Source organism: Enhydra lutris, unplaced genomic scaffold, assembly GCF_002288905.1.
Source record: "Enhydra lutris kenyoni isolate GAN:26980312 unplaced genomic scaffold, ASM228890v2 scaffoldscaffold25, whole genome shotgun sequence".
Lineage (NCBI taxonomy): Eukaryota > Metazoa > Chordata > Mammalia > Carnivora > Mustelidae > Enhydra > Enhydra lutris.
In genome coordinates this window covers 2,331,462-2,347,265 of record NW_019154109.1, presented here as the reverse complement: position 1 = coordinate 2,347,265, position 15,804 = coordinate 2,331,462, and positions in this window count along the sequence as shown.

Sequence of the window (15,804 nt, the reverse complement as noted above, 5' to 3'; positions counted from 1 at the left end):
CTACTTCTCTCTTCCTGGGTAAGCTCTTTCATGCTGATGACTCACAGATATATACCTCCAGCCAGATCTGCTATTCAGGTCTCTGGAATCACATTTGGTCCTGCCTTCTTGACATGTACACTACACTGCCTCATGGCCAACTCAATGGAACGTGAAAGTCTTTTTAAACCTGCCCTAGCTCCCGATCTTATCCATATCTGCAAATGTGCCAATATATATCAAATAACTTATGCCAGAAACATCAGTATTATTTTTTATTTCTCTTGTTCTGTCACAATTGCATTCAATTTATTCTATCTCTACCATCTTAACTGTGCTCCTTTTCCAATTATATCATTTGGGACCAAGCCGCCATCACTGTTGAAACAGCCTTTTAACTGATCTTTGAGCTTCTATCTTATCTCCCTTCAGTATTTCCTCCACAAGCAATAGATTTGATCTTTTCCAAATACAAGTTAAATTATGATAGATCCTTAACACCTCTCAGTGGTTTCCACTTTACATGTTGAATAAAATCCAGCTTTGGTACACATTCTCAACTCATGTAATGCCCCTTTCCACCTTGTTCACACTAAACTAGCCCTTCCATGTTCTTCTCTATTTCAAAATCATGTTTGTTTTTTCCAAATCTGGGGATATATTTGTTTATTCATAGCCACTTTCCCCATTAGTACCTAAGCCTATATTCTGGATGGTAAACTATGAGGTATAAGGGATGCTAATTACAATGTTCTGGATGGTAAACTATGAGGTATAAGGGATGCTAATTACAGTGGTTGCCATAAATGATATTTGTTGAATGAATGAGTGAAAAGACTGACATATGAAGCTGTGATGTGGCCAACATATTGAGAGTTGGCAAGAGTAGGGCCATCAAAATTGTTGGGAAGTTTGCTGTATTACAGGAAATGCGTGATGGCAGCAGAAATGTTTACCAGTGAAATAAATGGCTGAATTACTTAACACCAGCAATTATAAAACTTAGTATCTACTGTTATCAATTAACAAAATATTTTAAAAGCACAAAGGAGGGCATACTACGTTTTTATGATTTACTCTAAAAATACATTCTTGTGTTCTGCCATTTTGCCTTTTGAAAACTTGGGTATTGAGCAAAGAAATCCATGTTACTTGATATATCTGCCCCTCTGTCTTTATGTAAAATGCAAATCCAGACAAATATAAGTCTCACTAACATCAAGCTGTGTAAAGGGAGAGGTGGCACTGCCTTGACAGATGTTTTCACTCTGAGCACCAGAACTTTAACTCTCCTGGTGAGTGTAGGTAAATCTGACCCATGCATTCTTGTACATCAGTGCCAACTGATGCACAAAATACAATACTGATGTCTATGTATTTTTTCCTAGTGGTCAAGAAACAGAGTTAAACCAGAGTTCTAGCAAGTATTTAATCTCTCCAATATGGAGCTAATCATACTACCTCAGTGTTGCTTTCAGAACCAAATTAATTAATGAAGAAAACATCCAACTAACATTGCAGAGTAAACACACTGGGTTAGAATTAAAAGAATATACAATAGAATATGTATTCTAGCCCTCCTTTCAGCCCCAACAAAAAAGAGAAATAGAGACCCAAAGGACGGAGGGAGAGGAGTGCCCCTAGAACCTGACCCTACCAGTTCCTTTCTGCAAATCGTATGGGCAGGGTTCTGACAGAGGTGAAGGATTTTTGAATTTGAAATATGATATTGAATTGAATATGAATATTGAATTGAATATGAAATGAAAGGGTTTGATATGCTGGAACAAATCTTTTTTTTGTACCCAAAAGTAATTAGAAAGTTATGAGAACTGCCCTATTTATTGTTAAGACATGAAAAAATGAAATTCACTATTCTGTTTTCTTTAATTGGCTTAAAGGCACTGTTAATTGCAAGATGCGTCTTGATTTCAGTGACGTTAAAATATATTTTATAAAAGGTACATCTTAGAATCAATGGAATGTGGCAGGATAGCTGACCATCGGCTGGGGAAAAAATATAAAAATTTTGTTTATATCCAAGTGAGCTCAGACTGTTTAATGAACAGGTAATTATATGAAGAACTATGATACAGGCAATGAGTTCTCATACCGATTTCCAAATCTGCCTCCAAAATATTTGTAGCCTTTGACAAACTAAGAGAATATTCCACTCTGGCCTGATCTTCCATGGATTCCACATTGTTCTTATTCCAAAAGGACTAAGCTGAGATGTGTATGTTTTAACTTCAGGCCCCACATCACTGATTACAAGCCATGCTTAACATTGGTAGATTCCTTTGAAGACGTCAGGAAGCTGAACTCTCACTCCACACTTCTTTCTATACTGGCTTCTGGCAATGGATGACTTTCCTTTCTGAACTATTTCAATTGCATGGCTAGACACATACATATCACACGTACCAAATATAGCACAGGAGATGTATCAGCTTCCGAATTTATGATGAAATAAAATATTGGAAAATAGGACGATGAGGTACAATGGGAGTCATGACTCCATGTACGACCTATGGTATATGCTTTAATTATAACAGGCTCACTGAGACATCATGAGAGCATCTGGTAAAGTAATTGTAATAATTATCGCATGCTTGCTTAATTAGTTAACTTTGTTGCACAACAGCACTCAGATAGTTTATTACTTTCTCAACAGAAAATAAAAAAGAAAGATGATACACACTTTGTTGTATCTTAACCACCACTGATGCCTCCCTCACGCTCTGTGTATCCAGCTGGAGTCCTGCACATGGAGGGGATGGGCATGGATGTGTTCACCCTTACATACAGGTGTCTATCGCTTAAACAACCCTCCAATTTTTCATCAATTTAATAGGAAGTGGGGTTGGTGGTAGCATCTTTCTTGGTAGCCCTGATTACTTGAAAGTGATGTAAAACAGTAGTCTTATTTTTTTTTCCTATTTTTATAAAACATTTCTAGAAGCCCATCTGTGAATCCCATGGTGGTTCAAGCAGCACTGTGGAATAGAAGCATAACAGCATCAATAAATAGCCAGTAGACAGTGTCATAAACGAAACAAAGTGATAAAACATTGCTATTTTAAGTTACAATTTCTGCATCCAGCTTGAAAGTGGTGCAAATAGATAACGGACTGCTAAAACAAACAAAACAATACAAAAATGCTTTTTCAAAAAAGCTAATAGCAGATTTCATATATTTCAAAGAATGTCGACGTTCCCAAATTTTAGTACAGAGTCAGAGTAAACAGTGTTAGAGGAGCTATGGATTGGACTCTGCAAAATTAAATTAAATAAAACTAAATTAAGTAAAACAAGGGTGAAACATGAGGAAATATGCAAGTTGGATGTAATGAGTTCTTAGAACTTCAATCTGGCACAATTCTTAACCGTCATGTTCTTGGCATTTTAAAGCCATTGCAGATTGCTTTGGTCAATCACTGAAACACATTAAAAAGACTCATTCTCTACTCTGATTTGTTGAAAGTCTTTAACACATTAGCTCTGGTTAGGCAGGTTTAGTTAGATGCAATCTTAAATTCTTCCTCAGGTTGACGATATGGGATACAACATGCCCTTTGCGGGGGAAGGGGGGAAATTCTGTATTATTTTTTTTTAAAAATTGGAAAACAAATACGCCACTTCTTCTAAGAAATCCTGGTCACCCAGCCCCTCCCCGCTAAGCCCTTTGTTCAGGGTGATGGTCATATTAGGCTTGTGCCCACGCCAAGATGGAGTGCTTCATGACAAACCCTCTAGGGGTAACTCCGCCCAGAAGGAGCCAGCTCAATGCCATGGGCTTCGAGGTTCCACGTATTATTTTACAAACCAGTAAAGGGAGATTTCAATGTCTGTAAGACTGCCTCACTAGGCATCAGAGCTGCTGTTTATGAGAATAAAAAGGTGAGAAAACCTGCTGCTTGGGCCACCGAGTCAGGCAAAGTACTTGGTGTGATTTCTGAGAACCCAAACTCCTCTGGAGAGTGAGAAGAGATGTGTGGTGCATAACCTGTGAGTCACGTGTGCAAGAGACCCTCGTTCAGCTCTCCATTTGGTCTGGTCTTCTGGGAGTTTCGTTTCTTACTCTGCTTTCGTATGCTTTACTCTGGCCACTGTAGTTAAAGGGAGAGTCCCCCAGGAGGTCATGAGAACATCTGGTAAAATAATTAGAACTCTAGCAGTGAAGCTACAATTCCAGGGACGGGACAGGCTTAGAAAACGGACCCAGTGGACACACTGGGAGAGAACTGTGGAAGAGAGGAGATTAAAATTAAATTCATCTTTCTTCCCCCAATAAGATTTTGTTCTAGGGTTCTCTAACTTAGGCTGTGGTACCACCAGCCATTCCATTGTGAAAATAGAGACCTCGGATCACTCTCAAAACTTAATTTCTCCAATCCATCACAAGCTTCTCTCCACATTACTTCCTAAATTTATCTTCAATTTGTCAACTTGTCGCCATGTACACCACCACCATCTTCGTCCAACTACTAACATAGCTTGAATAAACAACTAAAATGGCCTTCTAACACTTTTACCTGTTTCTGCCCTAATATGGTTTCTCACCCCCCAATCCCTTCTCCACTCTTTAGTCAGAGAGGTCTTTTCTCAACAAAATTGTATCTTGTGCACCTTTCCCTTATCCTGTCAATACTTCTCCACTGAATCTGGATTTAAAGAAAAATGCTTAAGAGAACCCCCCAAGGCCCTGCCAGGCCCAATGTTTGCCTTCCTCGATAAGCCCGCTTTTTACCATTTCACTTCTCCCCAGTCAGAAGGCACTGGCTCACTCCTTCCTGTTTACCTTAGCCTTATCACGTAAGAGACTATATACAGTGCCCTCTCTACTTTAAAAACTCTCCTATCTGGCAATATTCTCCCAGTCCTATAGGTAGGATCTATTTTTCTTGTCTATAAGAAGTCTCATTGTTTGGGTAATTATTTAATTTCTGTCTGTCTTTCCCACCAAAACTTACATTTAATAAGGATGGCCACCTGAGCCCATGGGCAGAGGTGTACTGTAATTCACTGTTAAAATGCATAAATAGCCACAGCATCCTTCTTAATGCATCTGGGTAGCCCAAGATGGACAGAACTCCTTTGCAGCCCTGAGATGGAAATGAAATGTGCTGCCCTTTTTGGTAATAAAATCAACAGAGGTTTAGAGCTAGATTGGGTTATAGGAAATACAGAAGTGTGACAAGTTTTGAACACCTGGATTAAGGTTACAAAATAATATCTGCTATACTTGCTTAGTTGGGCACCTTTATTCTTCCTGTTTACAAAGACAAATTCATTTTTCTGCACTCTATGCAGAAGGAAATAGAATAAGCATGTAAAGCCAAACTCAGCTTCCAAAGATGTAGCTCCGTCTTAATGCAAGTCTTCTGAGCCCTGGGCTTGTTAGGGTTCATGCTACCTCCTGGAACTAACAGCAACTCACAGTGATAAAAGCTCAAACACAGACAGAGCTTATTTTTCACAAAACAGATCAAGCTACCGTTCCGAGGTCGGCTGTTGGTCTTCTCCAGGTAGTGATTCAGGGAATAGGTCCTTTCCACCTTGAGCCTTCACAGTTTCTGGGCCTTGCTATTATCTTCGTTAAGTGGCAGAAGGGGAGAGAAAGCATGGGTAAGGCACAAACCAAGTTTTAAAAACCTAGCCTGCAATTGACACATACCACTTTGCCTACCACTCTTTTGACAATAACTTGCCACATTGTCAGGCCCCCATACAGGGGGAAAGGAGAAATGGGAAAATCCAGTCTCCGGCTGAACATCTACCAGCCAGCTTACCATGGAATGTAACTTTTGGAGGACAGCTAGACATTTCTACCAAAAATACTCTGACTTTGGATAAGAAAAAAATTTCTATGAAAAATTAGGAGTAGAAACGAGAGTGCCAAAACATTGTACAATGTGTGGAGTACAGTGTTTATAAGAAATAAGTAAAATATTATCCACACCCTGTAGGAATTCAGGTCAGGGAGAAAAATGACAAATGCACAACTAACTATAGTGTAATATAATATGATGTATGTAGGTGATATATGTATGAACAAATGTGTGTGTCTGCATGTGTGTTCAATTTTTTGATGAATATAAGACAGTTCAAATCTTCAGGGCATACTTCGGTCTTAAGAATTGCTTAGTTTTCTTTCAGATGATTGTCAAGCATTGGGGTATTTTTGGTACTGCAGGAATATTATCTTTAAAAAGTTACTTGTTTTACAGGAGAAGCATAGTATTTGTGAATACTTATTACTTGTCAGGTAATCTTGGCACTTCCATTTTTAAGGATTGCTGACCTATTTAATATGTAAAGTAACAAATTTTCATGGTTAAAAAAAAATCATAGGTTGCTGGAGGGAGGGGGGGTGTGGGGGGGATGGGATAACTGGGTGATGGACATTAGGGAGAACACGTGATGTAATGAGCACTGGGTCTCATGTAAGACTGATGAATCATTAACCCCTACCTCTGAAACTAATATTATATGTTAATTAGCTGAATTAAAATTTTTTAAAAAGAAACAAATATTTTAAGCAAAACAAATGTAAACTAAGCACCATAACAAGGACGCCATAGTAGTGAGCGAACTAGAGCAAAAATGGAAACATATCATGTACCTGTGCAAGTCGATAGAACAAGAATATAAATTAAAGTACCAAGGGGGAAGTTTCAGCTCTAATTAGTTATGTTTTCTCAAATACTACTACTACTAACCACAGCATCCTCCTTGGACAGAGTCTTGGTGGTAAGGTGGTGGTAGATTCAGTACCTACTATGTACAGAGCATTGTACTAAGCACTAATGTGAATTCACCCTTTTGATCTTTGCACCTGTATGAGGGAGTATTGTGTCATTTCTTTAGATGAGTGAACAGGCCCGGATTAGGAAAGAAACTTTCCTTCGTTCATTTATAAGAGACAGATTCTAAGTTTGAACCCAAGTTCTGAGTTTATAAATCTGAGCTGCATCCAACTCCGCAAAATTCTACTTTAAGGAGTTTTCACTTACGAATAAATGTACATCTATGTAACTCAGATGGAAACAGAAATGACCCAGACTCAATTAACATTTTTAATCAAACCTACCCACCTGTCTCTTAGAAGTAATCAACAGGGTTAATGCATGTAATACCAAAAAAGCAATTTTTCAAGGGTCTCCTACTTAAACTCTTCTATCCAGCTTTTAAATATTATAGTTCAGGGCTCTCGTCCTCTTCCACACTCTCTCCCATGATAATCTTATTGACTGCCCTGAACTGAAAAACTGGGGATTTCCATGGATTCAGAGATCCATTCATACTTTCTATACTCAGTCCAAACCTTACCTCTGTGTCCCTGTTTCCTGTTGCCTGAAATGTCAAGGCACGTGCGTGTTCCACAGACAACCATGTTGAATCTGAACTCTTGACTTCCCCACACCACCCCGCTGCTCTCCTGGCCCAGCATCCTTCCCTACCTTGATGTGGGGTACAGCCATCTACCCAGTCACTCTTGAGTCAGATGCCTGCAGATCACCTTGCATCCTTATCCTTTTCCTCATTCTTCATCTTCACGTCGAGCTAGCAAGCCCAATCCAGAAACACATTTTCTCAGTTGAGTGTCTACGATGCGTATCTGTGTCATCTCCTTCTTCCCACTTCTGCGACTTCTATGTCTATAGGACACCACTCCTTTCCTAGAGCACTAATACCGCATCTTAACCAGTCCTTCCGCTTCCGCTCTTCCTTTTCCACAAGGCAACAAGAGTTTCTTAAAATGTATATAAGCCTCTGTTGTGTCCTAAAAACTGTCAATGGGTTCTATTTGCCATTCAAATAAAATCCAAACTCCTTATCAGAACCCACAAGGCCTGAAATTGACACAAACCATTTTGCCACCCACACTTTTGACAATAACTTGCCACATTGTCAGGCCTCCATACAGGGAAAGGAGAAATGGGAAAATCCAGTCTCCAGCTGAACATCTACCAGCCAGCTTACTATGGAACGTAACTTTTGGAGGACAGCTAGATTGCAAATTTTAGCTCCAGCCTGGTTCTCACACTTGACACTCCAGACTCTCACTTTGTTCTCCAGGATTTATTCTGGTCCTACTTTGGTGGTTACATATGCTGCTTCCTTGAACTATGCTCTTTCCCTCTGACCTCCCATCATCAAGTCCTTCTCAATTTTACATCATGGCTTAACTATCAGAAAGGACGTATGTCACTGACCAGGTTCTGAAGAAGATGACCAACTCTCATTCTCTCCTTCATCTCAACCTCTCAATCTTTTCCTTTGTAACATTTTTCAGTAATTGTGATATTTTATGTATATGTTTATTTTGTTTCCTAGCCTTTCATCTGGCTAGTGTTCAACTCAAATGTAAACTCCATAAGGGCAAAGGGCCTACTTGTCTTGCCCACCATTAAGTCATGGTGCCAGGAACAGGGCCCGTCTTCTAGAAGATGCCCAGTACATATCTGTCAGTAAAGCAGAGAATAATGGTATAAATGAACAAGTAGATTAATACATGAATACATGAAAAATGTGCATTTCTTTTTCCCACATGAAGAAACTTTAACATACAAGTAACTTCATTAGATAGAGATTTGGTGTAATACATTGGTAGCTTGTGCTTTCGAGTCAGCTTTCTTTCCTAAAAATGTAAATGCTGCTGCCAAGTTTTGAGACTTTATGGAAAGTTATTTTGCATTTACTGGCACCTTTTCCTTAGCACAGTTTCCTCAATATAAAATGGTAGTTACTAGCATTAGAATGTGAACCAAATGAAATGATATGCCAAGCATCTAGCACAATGTCTTATAGATGGAAAGGGCTCAACTACTGTTAGTTCTTTAGAGAACACAGCTTGTGATCTAAGCAATGATCCACGAACAACAAGACCTTCTTTCTGTTCTTGCGTTTCCCACTTATTTGCTTTCTGACCACTTAGCCATTCTTTTTTTTATTTCCCTACTTAGGAAAATTATTCATCTCTTCCTATTTATAAAATTATCTGTCAAATCTTAGCTTCCTCAGCTAGTGATTGGATAATCCATGGGGGGAGGGAGACAAAAGAAGAGGGAGAGAGAAAATCTTAAGTAGGCTCTATGCCTGATGAGGGGTGGAGATTGATCTCAGGACCCTGAGATGATGACATGAACCAAAAATCAGGAGTTGGCCGCTCGACAGACTGAGCCACACAGGAGCCCCAGCTACACATTCTGTGACATTATTTGAACAACAGAAAAGACTTGAAGAAAATGGCCCCTTCCATTTCCTGTCCTGTGACTACTTGCTCTTGATGCCTTACTCCTAAGGCAGCCACATGTAGAAGTCATTTAAAGTAGAAGTCAGCAAATTTTCCTCTTAAGGGTCAAATAGTAGATATCTTAGGTTTTGCTAAACCATAGGATATATGGTTGCAGAGAATAGACAATATTTTAAACAGATATGTGTAGCTGTGTTCTAATAAAGCTTTATTTGGAGATACAAAAACGCTTCAGACTTGAAGGTACATTGTTTTTCTTCAGATTTTTTTTCAGATTTTTTTTAATATTAAAAAATTTTAAAATCTTAGCTCATGGGCTATACAATAGGCTACAGACTGGGTTTGGCAGAGTGAGATCTTGAGAGAAAAAGAGATACTCAGCAGTCTTCAATAGTTCTAGCCCTCAGACATTTGTGTGACCTCAGCTGAGGCCCCAGATAGCAGGGCACAATGAGTCATCTACACCATGTCCTATCTAAATTCTTGGTCCCCAGAATCATGAGATGTGATAATAATAAATTGTTTTAAGCTGTAATTTTTGGCATAGTTTGTTAGACAATAATGGACAACCAGGGTAGCTCTTAAACATGATGGTGAAAAGTCACATTTAATTAAAAAAAAAAGAAACAAAAGTGACTATTTTACTAGCCTTATCCCTTACAAATGTCTTTCCCCACTGGGCCATGTGAATCAACAATTTTGACTGTGTTGATCAAAATAATTAGTTTTCTTGTGCCATAAATTCAACTCCAATATCAAAATGAACAAAGTTTCCATTTAAAAGATCTACATTGAGTGGTAAGAGTTACACTAAAATCAAGTAGGAGAGGACTTTTCAGATTTTCTCATTAGAAATTAAGCAACAAATGAAGCTCCCAACTTCCCAAATCTTGGTTTAAAGGAACCAAATATTTCCTTCATTACCCTATAATTGACCCATTGTTTTTGCCACCCAGTTTCATTCTTCCTCCTTCTGGTGACTCTGTGACTATGTTCCCCTCTCCACTCTCAGCCCCTGTGACCCTGAAGAAACACCAAAACCAAATGGTCGAGCACACCATTTGGCCTTAAGTCCATCAGGGTACAGCTGTCTTCTTGCCAGAGAAATGGGCTCCATAATGGGCACATAACCCAGTTAGAGTCCATTTGGCTCAGGTGAATTTAACTGGTATTTCTGGGAAAGAACTCCACTACCACCCCCCTTTCTTTTTCCCCTGCTGCACTGAAAATTGAAAAAATTAAAAAGGCTGGAGTTTGGACCTTCTCTTGCTACCATACCATTTCTAAAGCTAAAGCCAAAACAGCCTAAATGCAACCATGGGTAGGAGAACTAAGATGTGTGAAAAACATGATATTTTCATGTGTCAAGTCTAGTTATTTCTAATCTAATAATTGCCCTAAGTGTTTTATCTGACATTAATAATTTACCTCTTTGCTTAAATGAGATTAAGTCCAATTTTGTGACACTTGCAACAGAAAGTGCCCTGAGTAACCACATGGAACAAGACTTTCTTACAGTGGAGTGTTCAATGATTTACTCTTCAACAAATACTTTTAGAATTATATCTAGTATGTTCCAGGCAATATCTTATTACCAATAGGATATAAGAACACAAAAATAAGTAGGAACAAAGCTTATACCCACCAGCAGCTTACTATGTAGTAGGCAAACAGACTTATAAACAAATAATTAAAATACAGCGTGATAAAGTAGGACACTGTGGCATGAAGGAGGAAGTGATCAATTATGCTTGAGTGGTGAGTAGAAGGTGCACAGACAAGGTTATTGAGCTGGGGGGTGGGGGGAGGGTTAGAGGAACAACAGGTACAAAGGTACTGCACAGAAGTTTCCAACAAAACTCTTCAATTCACAGAATCATGGGTGTGCAAAGTTGGGAATATGGGGAGGTAGGCCACTCCTGGACCAGGAAAAGCCTTGGCTGTTTTACTAGTAGTTTGGATTTCAGTCTGTGGGTAATGAAGAATCATCAAAGCCATCTAAGTAGGGGAGGAATATAATAAAATTTATTTTTACTAAATCTTCTTGTCAATAGCATAGAGTAGATCTGACTGAGTGAAGGGACCATAATCACAACACCATGGTGAGGGCCAGAATCAAAGGAAAAGCTATGGAGCTGATGGCAGGAACCAGAAGTAGAAGGTCTTAAAGATGTCTCATCAATGCATTTGAGAGTGTCGATTTCAATGGAATGAAAAATTCTGAGTACTCACCAGTATTTATACTGGTCAGACCTGTAAGGTACGGTAAATGTGGGTAAAACTAAAGATCTCCCTTTCTCACTGTATCCCATCTTCCCCTGTTTTGTATCTTTTAAATGCTTCCTTTTCTCTTTTTCACTACCAACTCATTTTTATTTTTGTTCAAAAAAGAATGTATGACTTGGTAACATATCATTTTTAAAATTCTATCTTCTTTTTTTAAGATTTACTTATTTATTTGAGAGTGTAAGAGAGAGAGTAGAGGGAGCAGCAGAGGGAGAGAATCTTCAAGCAGACTCCCTGCTGAGCTCAGAGCCCCAGAGAGGACTTGATCTCAGGACCCAGGAGATCATGACCTGAGCTGAAACCAAGAGTAAGATGCTCAACCTACTGAACCACACAGACACCCCTAAACCTTTGGTTGGTACATTCTCTCCTCTCTCTCCCCCTGTCTTTCCCTCCTCTTCTGTCTTCCCCTCTTCTCCCCCTCTCCTCTCCTCTTCTTTTCTCCATGCACTCAAAATGTGTCTAGTGTCATAAAATCCCAGGAGGGAGAAGGGAGTGGAGTTTATTTGTGAAGAATGTCGCTGGAAAGCAAGTGTGAACAAGGAAAGCCTTCTCAATGCCTTAGCACATTTAGGGCTAGGTCCTCCTACGACTTTATGTCCACATGGTTCCCCGCTTACGCAGGGTGTAGGAAGTGGCATCTTGGTCTACAAGATGTAAAACAGCTAATGGAGGGCTCAAGTGTAGCTCTCCACAAACTCCTCTGTTGTTTCTGATGTGGGCGGAAATGAGCTCAGCCTACAAGGCTCCACTGGTTTCACTCCTCCTAGCTGGGTGGTGCAGCTGCAGTGTGTGTGCTATGAACCCTGTAAGCAAGACTCTGAGGGCCACACATCCATGACTTGCGGCCGTAAGTCAGGGACAAACCCAACCAGAGGCATAGTGACCTTAACAATGGGAACGTGGCCTTTCATCTCAGCATGCCTTCCTCCACCCACAACTCAAAGCCCCTGGGAGCAGCACCTCCGGGGTAGGTAGAGCACTTCCTTTGTGATGAACTAAACAGCCTCAACTTTGCAGACTGGAACGCGTGCTCACAGGAAGTCAGTGGTTCCCTTTTTAACCATACCTGCTCGCAGTTTAGTCTGCAGCAACTGCCTCATACAACTCCTCTGCATTGGACGTGCTCAGGAGCTGTTGTCTTTGCCCTGCCCTCCCCTCGGAACTTCTTTCCAATGGCTGAGTGGAGGGCGAGTTGTGGGGCAGGAAGCAACCATCTGAGTTTCACAGCATAGGTTTTCTCAAGGGTGAGGCACAGCTCCAATCTCACAGCTAGCAGAGCTGAGTTCAATGCCCAGGTTAAGAGTCCCCATGTTGCTGTAGAGGAGAGCAGCACAAGCCATCATCCTTTCTCAGGACGGCAAATGAGGATTCGTACAGCTGTTCCAAGCAGCCCCTCTTCAACAGGAGAGACCCGCTTCCCTCCCATCACACCCATATAAAGCTCCTGCAGTCCCTGCCCCTGGCTAATAAATCCATCCTAATTCGAGACAGCTGCCTTCATTTAAATAATGCATGATTGGAGAACACCTAGGATGAGTGGCAAATGGCTTCGATGCCTAAAAATATATCAATAAAGAAAGACCTCTTTCCTTGTTACCACGTTGTTGTTCGTCACTGCAATGGTAAACGAATGATGGAAAAGAGAAAAAGTGTGGGGGAGAAGAAGACCATATCAATGACGAAAGTGACTCTATCTCCTCAAGTATATTATGAAGAAAAATACATATTTTGATCCTCATGAGCTGATTCAGGACTGCTGAAGGAACTCCCTTCTATCACATTTCCTTATGATCCCAAAGGATTCAGGTGAATAAAATCCCTGGAAGCCAGCTCGTATTTGCTGTCTGTTGCTTTCATCTTTGTTTCTTAGCATTATAAGGACCAGGTGCACGTTGTACTGTGTTTGAAGATGGTGACCCGCTGCCTGATGTTCTGTGGTAATAGTTTTAAAGGGATGTAAGTGAATCTAGGTTTTCTGAGTACAAGAGGGGCTAATTACGCAAACGTAATGCTTCCATGTCAAAGGATATAAACAGCTCTTTTATAGTTTATCAATGTTGACAACCTGTGAATTCTCTATGTGTATAAAATAAAGTGCAAAGTAAACTTTGTGCAAAATTCACATCACCCAATATGCGCTTGACAAAAGTTCATCATGACATTATAAAAAAATCTTAACTGTTCTACACGTAATAGTATGATAATATGAATGTAAATGTAAGAGAATGTTGATAAGTTTTTGTTTACTCAGGCTGAAGTCTTTAAGAGCAAAGTGTCATGCTGTTTTTTATAATGCTTCAGAAAAAAAATCAAAGAGATTAAACTGAGAGTTTCATAGGTAGGCAAAGAAAATACAGCAACCTGTGAGCAACTGGTGAATCTAAGTACAGGTGTGTGGATGGTCACTGTAGAATTCTTTTCTTTTTGCTTAAATTTTCATAATACAAATCCTAAAAAAGAGTAAGTGTAAGAAACATGCAAATTTAGCTCACAGGTGGGGCTTTCAACTAATGGTATCTTATCAAAACTATTTGATATTCACCCTCTGCAATATTATCAGTGTTGCATAATGCAGTAGTACTCACTGGGCTCCTGTGTTGAAAGTGTGTACAGCTGAAGCTCTGTTAAGAAAGAGGACACTTTCTGGGGCGCCTGGGTGGCTCAGTGGGTTAAAGCCTCTGCCTTCAGATCTCTGGGTCCTGGGATTGAGCCCCTCATGGGGCTCTCTGCTCAGCAGGGATCCTGCTTCCTCCTCTCTCTCTCTGCCTGCCTCTCGCCTTCTTGTGATCTCTGTCTGTCAAATAAATAACATCTTTAAAAACAAAGAAAGAGGACACTTTCAAACACACATTCATGGAGACTTTATCCATCTTCCTGTGAAATGGGCAAGTTTATTCATGGTTGGGGAAAGTAGGTTCTGCAGAGCATATTTTGTAAGATTACATTCATGTAAGAGTGTGTGTGTGTGTGTGAACACAAACGTGTGCATGGAGAGATGTCCAGAGGTCCATATCCCAAGAGGAAAACACTGATTATCTCTGAACGTCAGATTGTTGAGGGCCCATATTCTCTTTTTTGTACATTTTAGTCTCATTCATTTTTTGATAATGAGAGTTATATCATTTTAAAACACACAACTTTTAAAAGGGTTTATGGCACATCGAGAACACATTGACTTTAATGCTGTCCTATTTGAAAAATGCATGAATTTATTGGCCAATAACATATTCTATGCACCACGCACATGCATGATGTTGACTTTCTCAAGAAAAACGCAATGACATTAAGCTCTTTTTAAGGTTGTGCGTATGCTCACATTTCTTTTCCTTTTTCACTCAGGATGGCATTTAACAGTGTGGTTTTTATTTCAAAGAATTTGAAATTCTAAATAAACAACTTCCTTAACACTGTATTTTCCTCCCTATCTAAGGAAAGAATTATTCAGATACTGGAGGCAGGCTTAATCATAAGAGAAGTTAAGTCAAGCTGACTGTTACATTTTCAAGGGAAAATCTCTTTCTTTTCATTTAAAGTATCATTAGCAAAGCTAGCCTAAGCATAACCAGAGAGCTGACATTTGACTTCCACTCCCACCTCAAGGCATATCTTACAAACGAATGACACATGTATTGCTTTCATAGAGGTGTACCTAAATATGAAATAGAATAAACTCAAAATCACACGATTGCCTAGTTGATACTTTCTTTCATCATGTTAATTGAGGTAAAGAAATTTATTCTTAATTTTTAACATCTGCTGTCATATTTATTAGATATTCACCGTGGCTACCCTTGGACCCCACTTGGAAAGTAGCACACTTACATATCTAAAAAGTTAGCAACGTGCAATAAACAAATACCGGTTTTTGCTTGAAAAGGACAGAGATAACTTTCTCTACTTTCTTCCTCAGTGGATTAGAATGTGTGCAGTGTTGTTCATGGAAATATATGCAGTGTAGTTCAAGCAAGAAACAGTGAAATGACACCATTACTAGTGCCTTTCTTTCTAGTTTGTTCCATTCATTCTTCTGAGTAAACCCATTCTCAAGAAAGGATCAGAAAAATTTTGTCATAGTGACAGAGTGGATGGAGTCCTCCACTGAAAATCAAAGATCTAGAATCTAGTTCTATTTCTGCTATAATTAGCTGAATGATTTCGACAAATTAGTTAACTTCTCTGAGTGACTGTCAACTTTGTAATTGACAAAATGGGTGCTTTGGACTTGTAGGTTTCTGAAGTTCTTCTGTACCAATGTTCAAATCTGGAAAACACTGTTA